The 9,711-nt window shown below is 31.5% G+C and overlaps 1 long non-coding RNA gene across 1 annotated transcript; it reads right to left on the bottom strand.

The window, feature by feature from the left end:
- Positions 1-2,683: 2,683 nt before the first annotated feature.
- Positions 2,684-7,052, bottom strand: LOC139509685 (uncharacterized). Its single transcript, XR_011661792.1, has 3 exons — positions 6,871-7,052; positions 4,761-4,964; positions 2,684-2,852 (listed from the first exon to the last, which is right to left on the bottom strand). It is a non-coding gene; the product is annotated as an uncharacterized lncRNA (long non-coding RNA).
- Positions 7,053-9,711: the final 2,659 nt, after the last annotated feature.

Here is a 9,711-nt window from a genome sequence, read left to right as displayed (position 1 = left end):
AGAACTACATTCGTGGGTACCGGACTGGTTGCCCTAACTGGGATCCTATTCCTGTCAGACTTTATTTTTTTTCCCAGACTTAAAACTACACTTTTAAAATAAAGATATACATCTCAGTAGTTATTGTGCAAAGTTTCAAAAAATTTGATCAAACAGTTACAGAATTATAGATCCTTATCTATAACATCTCAAATACCAGAAATTGATCGGAGAAAATCTTAAATTCATGAAGAAAATATGCTAAAAATCAGCAAAACTTTTTTATTTCAAGAGATATTTACATTCTGTAAATTGCATAAGGTAGACAAATTCATTCTTGTATGGAAATCTAGTTGAAACCAAAATTTGTTTAAAAATAAATTAAAAATATTATTTTTTTCAATTAAAATTAAAAAATCTTCTGTTTTAAAGAATTACATATGCAAAACAAGCATACCCCATAAACAATGGTATAAAATATGAGACAAAGTCTTCAAATAGTCTGCTAAGTTCATTTAAAATACAATATAAGAGGCTAGATGCAGAGAAGTTCTCACTTGTAGCTAAAACCAGTCAAACAGCACCTCCTATAGTTTAACAGATGTGAAGGGAAATCCTTGATCTTCCTGACCGCCTAACGCTACTGTGCGTTGTTGTACTTTTGACTGCTCTAAATGTCCCACTAGTTCATATGTGTGTTCTCTTGGACACTGAAACTGTTGGTGGCTGGGATCCATGTACTTTAGTCCCAAGTTCACCAACCTGAATATAGATAACAAAGACAAGTTAATAATGCAGGAACTTTTAAAAATGAAACTTAGGAAAGAAGCATTAATTAAAATGAAATTCAAACAGTGAAACTATTAAAAGAGCACTAAGTGTTTCCTTAACCAGAAGCAGATCTCCAAAAGTTCCAAAACCAAGGAAGATATAGCTCTATTCATTTACTGCTGAAATAGATACAGATAAATTAAACGGTCCTTTTAAGGACCATCAAAATCTTTAAAAGGGAGTCTTAAATTGTTGTACATTGAGTTTAAATTGCTTGTATAAGCTATATTATAGCCTACCCCTTAAATATCTTCCAAAAAATGTAAAATTAGAGAGCCCCTGGCAAGTGTTTCTGAGTTCACACAATAATATGTGGCTATGTATGTGATGCGGCTCTAAATAAATGTTAGCTGGATTCGCACACAACTTTCATACCTGAACCGTGGCACTTAAATGATTTATTTAATAGCCACAATTTATCAAAAACTTATTAAAAACCTAAAACTGAAACTATGGGTTTATTTTCTGTTTCCAGGTCCCAGAAATAAGATATTAGAAAGAAATAAGCCCACATTTTCTATCTTTCACTGTCCCCTGATCCCATATAACACATTTATTATTTCTTTCCCTGTGACTTTTTCTAATACTATTTGCTGATATTTTTCAAAAATCCCTCCATTTTAACTTGCAAGTGTAGGAATACATATTACAGACAACTATGACCCTCTCTGTGACCCCCTTTTAAACTTTAAATTGAAAAACAAACTTTTTTAAATTTCATAAATTTAAATTTCAATTTAATTTAAAAAGTTTAATTCAAATTTTAAAAATAATTACACCATTGTTTTTCCTTATTAAATTTTGAAGCCTGTAGCAAAATTTCATCCATGAAACTTCAAAAATGAGCTGACAATTGCAGATTAAAATGTTCAAAACATGCTCTCTGACAGGAACGGGGACCCAATTATTTGCCCCATTGGAACGCATTGAAAATCATAGTAAATACATAGGGTCCTGTTCAATAAATAATTTTGATAGCCACCTTGGGACTTCTGGTTCATGTTAGGCATTCATTTAGAAGTGTCTAAGTGCAATCTCAGTGCCTCATGACCGGCATTCCGTTGCAAAATTTTGTTTTTATTGACAACAGGGTCAGTCTGTCTACTTCCGGGAAAGAATAAAGGCTAGAATTTAGGCAATTTACTCTATGTACTGACGCCAGATTACATTTAAATCAATCAAAATTTTTACAGAAATTCAAACTAGAAAGCCTACCCTTTCAAATAAAACTACATTCAGTTACAGAACTAGTGAAATAATAACACTACACAATTTATAACAAAAGTTATATATTTTTTTTAAGAACTACATTCGTGGGTACCGGACTGGTTGCCCTAACTGGGATCCTATTCCTGTCAGACTTTATTTTTTTTCCCAGACTTAAAACTACACTTTTAAAATAAAGATATACATCTCAGTAGTTATTGTGCAAAGTTTCAAAAAATTTGATCAAACAGTTACAGAATTATAGATCCTTATCTATAACATCTCAAATACCAGAAAATTGATCGGAGAAAATCTTAAATTCATGAAGAAAATATGCTAAAAATCAGCAAAACTTTTTTATTTCAAGAGATATTTACATTCTGTAAATTGCATAAGGTAGACAAATTCATTCTTTGTATGGAAATCTAGTTGAAACCAAAATTTGTTTAAAAATAAATTAAAAATATTATTTTTTTCAATTAAAATTAAAAATCTTCTGTTTTAAAGAATTACATATGCAAAACAAGCATACCCCATAAACAATGGTATAAAATATGAGACAAAGTCTTCAAATAGTCTGCTAAGTTCATTTAAAATACAATATAAGAGGCTAGATGCAGAGAAGTTCTCACTTGTAGCTAAAACCAGTCAAACAGCACCTCCTATAGTTTAACAGATGTGAAGGGAAATCCTTGATCTTCCTGACCGCCTAACGCTACTGTGCGTTGTTGTACTTTTGACTGCTCTAAATGTCCCACTAGTTCATATGTGTGTTCTCTTGGACACTGAAACTGTTGGTGGCTGGGATCCATGTACTTTAGTCCAAGTTCACCAACCTGAATATAGATAACAAAGACAAGTTAATAATGCAGGAACTTTTAAAAATGAAACTTAGGAAAGAAGCATTAATTAAAATGAAATTCAAACAGTGAAACTATTAAAGAGCACTAAGTGTTTCCTTAACCAGAAGCAGATCTCCAAAAGTTCCAAAACCAAGGAAGATATAGCTCTATTCATTTACTGCTGAAATAGATACAGATAAAATTAACCGGTCCTTTTAAGGACCATCAAAATCTTTAAAAGGGAGTCTTAAATTGTTGTACATTGAGTTTAAATTGCTTGTATAAGCTATATTATAGCCCTACCCCTTAAATATCTTCCAAAAAATGTAAAATTAGAGAGCCCCTGGCAAGTGTTTCTGAGTTCACACAATAATATGTGGCTATGTATGTGATGCGGCTCTAAATAAATGTTAGCTGGATTCGCACACAACTTTCATACCTGAACCGTGGCACTTAAATGATTTATTTAATAGCCACAATTTATCAAAAACTTATTAAAAACCTAAAACTGAAACTATGGGTTTATTTTCTGTTTCCAGGTCCCAGAAATAAGATATTAGAAAGAAATAAGCCCACATTTTCTATCTTTCACTGTCCCCTGATCCCATATAACACATTTATTATTTCTTTCCCTGTGACTTTTTCTAATACTATTTGCTGATATTTTTCAAAAATCCCTCCATTTTAACTTGCAAGTGTAGGAATACATATTACAGACAACTATGACCCTCTCTGTGACCCCCTTTTAAACTTTAAATTGAAAAACAAACTTTTTTAAATTTCATAAATTTAAATTTCAATTTAATTTAAAAAGTTTAATTCAAATTTTAAAAATAATTACACCATTGTTTTCCTTATTAAATTTTGAAGCCTGTAGCAAAATTTCATCATGAAACTTCAAAAAATGAGCTGACAATTGCAGATTAAAATGTTCAAAACATGCTCTCTGACAGGAACGGGGACCCAATTATTTGCCCCATTGGAACGCATTGAAAATCATAGTAAATACATAGGGTCCTGTTCAATAAATAATTTTGATAGCCACCTTGGGACTTCTGGTTCATGTTAGGCATTCATTTAGAAGTGTCTAAGTGCAATCTCAGTGCCTCATGACCGGCATTCCGTTGCAAAATTTTGTTTTTATTGACAACAGGGTCAGTCTGTCTACTTCCGGGAAAGAATAAAGGCTAGAATTTAGGCAATTTACTCTATGTACTGACGCCAGATTACATTTAAATCAATCAAAATTTTTACAGAAATTCAAACTAGAAAGCCTACCCTTTCAAATAAAACTACATTCAGTTACAGAACTAGTGAAATAATAACACTACACAATTTATAACAAAAGTTATATATTTTTTTAAGAACTACATTCGTGGGTACCGGACTGGTTGCCCTAACTGGGATCCTATTCCTGTCAGACTTTATTTTTTTTCCCAGACTTAAAACTACACTTTTAAAATAAAGATATACATCTCAGTAGTTATTGTGCAAAGTTTCAAAAAATTTGATCAAACAGTTACAGAATTATAGATCCTTATCTATAACATCTCAAATACCAGAAAATTGATCGGAGAAAATCTTAAATTCATGAAGAAAATATGCTAAAAAATCAGCAAAACTTTTTTATTTCAAGAGATATTTACATTCTGTAAATTGCATAAGGTAGACAAATTCATTCTTTGTATGGAAATCTAGTTGAAACCAAAATTTGTTTAAAAATAAATTAAAAATATTATTTTTTTCAATTAAAATTAAAAAATCTTCTGTTTTAAAGAATTACATATGCAAAACAAGCATACCCCATAAACAATGGTATAAAATATGAGACAAAGTCTTCAAATAGTCTGCTAAGTTCATTTAAAATACAATATAAGAGGCTAGATGCAGAGAAGTTCTCACTTGTAGCTAAAACCAGTCAAACAGCACCTCCTATAGTTTAACAGATGTGAAGGGAAATCCTTGATCTTCCTGACCGCCTAACGCTACTGTGCGTTGTTGTACTTTTGACTGCTCTAAATGTCCCACTAGTTCATATGTGTGTTCTCTTGGACACTGAAACTGTTGGTGGCTGGGATCCATGTACTTTAGTCCAAGTTCACCAACCTGAATATAGATAACAAAGACAAGTTAATAATGCAGGAACTTTTAAAAATGAAACTTAGGAAAGAAGCATTAATTAAAATGAAATTCAAACAGTGAAACTATTAAAAGAGCACTAAGTGTTTCCTTAACCAGAAGCAGATCTCCAAAAGTTCCAAAACCAAGGAAGATATAGCTCTATTCATTTACTGCTGAAATAGATACAGATAAAATTAACGGTCCTTTTAAGGACCATCAAAATCTTTAAAAGGGAGTCTTAAATTGTTGTACATTGAGTTTAAATTGCTTGTATAAGCTATATTATAGCCCTACCCCTTAAATATCTTCCAAAAAATGTAAAATTAGAGAGCCCCTGGCAAGTGTTTCTGAGTTCACACAATAATATGTGGCTATGTATGTGATGCGGCTCTAAATAAATGTTAGCTGGATTCGCACACAACTTTCATACCTGAACCGTGGCACTTAAATGATTTATTTAATAGCCACAATTTATCAAAAACTTATTAAAAACCTAAAACTGAAACTATGGGTTTATTTTCTGTTTCCAGGTCCCAGAAATAAGATATTAGAAAGAAATAAGCCCACATTTTCTATCTTTCACTGTCCCCTGATCCATATAACACATTTATTATTTCTTTCCCTGTGACTTTTTCTAATACTATTTGCTGATATTTTTCAAAAATCCCTCCATTTTAACTTGCAAGTGTAAGAATACATATTACAGACAACTATGACCCTCTCTGTGACCCCCTTTTAAACTTTAAATTGAAAAACAAACTTTTTTAAATTTCATAAATTTAAATTTCAATTTAATTTAAAAAGTTTAATTCAAATTTTAAAAATAATTACACCATTGTTTTCCTTATTAAATTTTGAAGCCTGTAGCAAAATTTCATCCATGAAACTTCAAAAATGAGCTGACAATTGCAGATTAAAATGTTCAAAACATGCTCTCTGACAGGAACGGGGACCCAATTATTTGCCCCATTGGAACGCATTGAAAATCATAGTAAATACATAGGGTCCTGTTCAATAAATAATTTGATAGCCACCTTGGGACTTCTGGTTCATGTTAGGCATTCATTTAGAAGTGTCTAAGTGCAATCTCAGTGCCTCATGACCGGCATTCCGTTGCAAAATTTTGTTTTTATTGACAACAGGGTCAGTCTGTCTACTTCCGGGAAAGAATAAAGGCTAGAATTTAGGCAATTTACTCTATGTACTGACGCCAGATTACATTTAAATCAATCAAAATTTTTACAGAAATTCAAACTAGAAAGCCTACCCTTTCAAATAAAACTACATTCAGTTACAGAACTAGTGAAATAATAACACTACACAATTTATAACAAAAGTTATATATTTTTTTTAAGAACTACATTCGTGGGTACCGGACTGGTTGCCCTAACTGGGATCCTATTCCTGTCAGACTTTATTTTTTTTCCCAGACTTAAAACTACACTTTTAAAATAAAGATATACATCTCAGTAGTTATTGTGCAAAGTTTCAAAAAATTTGATCAAACAGTTACAGAATTATAGATCCTTATCTATAACATCTCAAATACCAGAAAATTGATCGGAGAAAATCTTAAATTCATGAAGAAAATATGCTAAAAATCAGCAAAACTTTTTTATTTCAAGAGATATTTACATTCTGTAAATTGCATAAGGTAGACAAATTCATTCTTTGTATGGAAATCTAGTTGAAACCAAAATTTGTTTAAAAATAAATTAAAAATATTATTTTTTTCAATTAAAATTAAAAAATCTTCTGTTTTAAAGAATTACATATGCAAAACAAGCATACCCCATAAACAATGGTATAAAATATGAGACAAAGTCTTCAAATAGTCTGCTAAGTTCATTTAAAATACAATATAAGAGGCTAGATGCAGAGAAGTTCTCACTTGTAGCTAAAACCAGTCAAACAGCACCTCCTATAGTTTAACAGATGTGAAGGGAAATCCTTGATCTTCCTGACCGCCTAACGCTACTGTGCGTTGTTGTACTTTTGACTGCTCTAAATGTCCCACTAGTTCATATGTGTGTTCTCTTGGACACTGAAACTGTTGGTGGCTGGGATTCATGTACTTTAGTCCAAGTTCACCAACCTGAATATAGATAACAAAGACAAGTTAATAATGCAGGAACTTTTAAAAATGAAACTTAGGAAAGAAGCATTAATTAAAATGAAATTCAAACAGTGAAACTATTAAAAGAGCACTAAGTGTTTCCTTAACCAGAAGCAGATCTCCAAAAGTTCCAAAACCAAGGAAGATATAGCTCTATTCATTTACTGCTGAAATAGATACAGATAAAATTAACGGTCCTTTTAAGGACCATCAAAATCTTTAAAAGGGAGTCTTAAATTGTTGTACATTGAGTTTAAATTGCTTGTATAAGCTATATTATAGCCCTACCCCTTAAATATCTTCCAAAAAATGTAAAATTAGAGAGCCCCTGGCAAGTGTTTCTGAGTTCACACAATAATATGTGGCTATGTATGTGATGCGGCTCTAAATAAATGTTAGCTGGATTCGCACACAACTTTCATACCTGAACCGTGGCACTTAAATGATTTATTTAATAGCCACAATTTATCAAAAACTTATTAAAAACCTAAACTGAAACTATGGGTTTATTTTCTGTTTCCAGGTCCCAGAAATAAGATATTAGAAAGAAATAAGCCCACATTTTCTATCTTTCACTGTCCCCTGATCCCATATAACACATTTATTATTTCTTTCCCTGTGACTTTTTCTAATACTATTTGCTGATATTTTTCAAAAATCCCTCCATTTTAACTTGCAAGTGTAGGAATACATATTACAGACAACTATGACCCTCTCTGTGACCCCCTTTTAAACTTTAAATTGAAAAACAAACTTTTTTAAATTTCATAAATTTAAATTTCAATTTAATTTAAAAAGTTTAATTCAAATTTTAAAAATAATTACACCATTGTTTTCCTTATTAAATTTTGAAGCCTGTAGCAAAATTTCATCCATGAAACTTCAAAAATGAGCTGACAATTGCAGATTAAAATGTTCAAAACATGCTCTCTGACAGGAACGGGGACCCAATTATTTGCCCCATTGGAACGCATTGAAAATCATAGTAAATACATAGGGTCCTGTTCAATAAATAATTTTGATAGCCACCTTGGGACTTCTGGTTCATGTTAGGCATTCATTTAGAAGTGTCTAAGTGCAATCTCAGTGCCTCATGACCGGCATTCCGTTGCAAAATTTTGTTTTTATTGACAACAGGGTCAGTCTGTCTACTTCCGGGAAAGAATAAAGGCTAGAATTTAGGCAATTTACTCTATGTACTGACGCCAGATTACATTTAAATCAATCAAAATTTTTACAGAAATTCAAACTAGAAAGCCTACCCTTTCAAATAAAACTACATTCAGTTACAGAACTAGTGAAATAATAACACTACACAATTTATAACAAAAGTTATATATTTTTTTTAAGAACTACATTCGTGGGTACCGGACTGGTTGCCCTAACTGGGATCCTATTCCTGTCAGACTTTATTTTTTTCCCAGACTTAAAACTACACTTTTAAAATAAAGATATACATCTCAGTAGTTATTGTGCAAAGTTTCAAAAAATTTGATCAAACAGTTACAGAATTATAGATCCTTATCTATAACATCTCAAATACCAGAAAATTGATCGGAGAAAATCTTAAATTCATGAAGAAAATATGCTAAAAATCAGCAAAACTTTTTTATTTCAAGAGATATTTACATTCTGTAAATTGCATAAGGTAGACAAATTCATTCTTTGTATGGAAATCTAGTTGAAACCAAAATTTGTTTAAAAATAAATTAAAAATATTATTTTTTTCAATTAAAATTAAAAAATCTTCTGTTTTAAAGAATTACATATGCAAAACAAGCATACCCCATAAACAATGGTATAAAATATGAGACAAAGTCTTCAAATAGTCTGCTAAGTTCATTTAAAATACAATATAAGAGGCTAGATGCAGAGAAGTTCTCACTTGTAGCTAAAACCAGTCAAACAGCACCTCCTATAGTTTAACAGATGTGAAGGGAAATCCTTGATCTTCCTGACCGCCTAACGCTACTGTGCGTTGTTGTACTTTTGACTGCTCTAAATGTCCCACTAGTTCATATGTGTGTTCTCTTGGACACTGAAACTGTTGGTGGCTGGGATCCATGTACTTTAGTCCAAGTTCACCAACCTGAATATAGATAACAAAGACAAGTTAATAATGCAGGAACTTTTAAAAATGAAACTTAGGAAAGAAGCATTAATTAAAATGAAATTCAAACAGTGAAACTATTAAAAGAGCACTAAGTGTTTCCTTAACCAGAAGCAGATCTCCAAAAGTTCCAAAACCAAGGAAGATATAGCTCTATTCATTTACTGCTGAAATAGATACAGATAAAATTAACGGTCCTTTTAAGGACCATCAAAATCTTTAAAAGGGAGTCTTAAATTGTTGTACATTGAGTTTAAATTGCTTGTATAAGCTATATTATAGCCCTACCCCTTAAATATCTTCCAAAAAATGTAAAATTAGAGAGCCCCTGGCAAGTGTTTCTGAGTTCACACAATAATATGTGGCTATGTATGTGATGCGGCTCTAAATAAATGTTAGCTGGATTCGCACACAACTTTCATACCTGAACCGTGGCACTTAAATGATTTATTTAATAGCCACAATTTATCAAAAACTTATTAAAAACCTAAAACTGAAACTATGGG

This window comes from Mytilus edulis, unplaced genomic scaffold (assembly GCF_963676685.1).
Source record: "Mytilus edulis unplaced genomic scaffold, xbMytEdul2.2 SCAFFOLD_1717, whole genome shotgun sequence".
NCBI classification, from domain to species: Eukaryota; Metazoa; Mollusca; class Bivalvia; order Mytilida; family Mytilidae; genus Mytilus; species Mytilus edulis.
The sequence above is the reverse complement of the archived record's forward strand: the minus strand, read 5'-3'. Positions and strand labels throughout refer to the sequence as shown.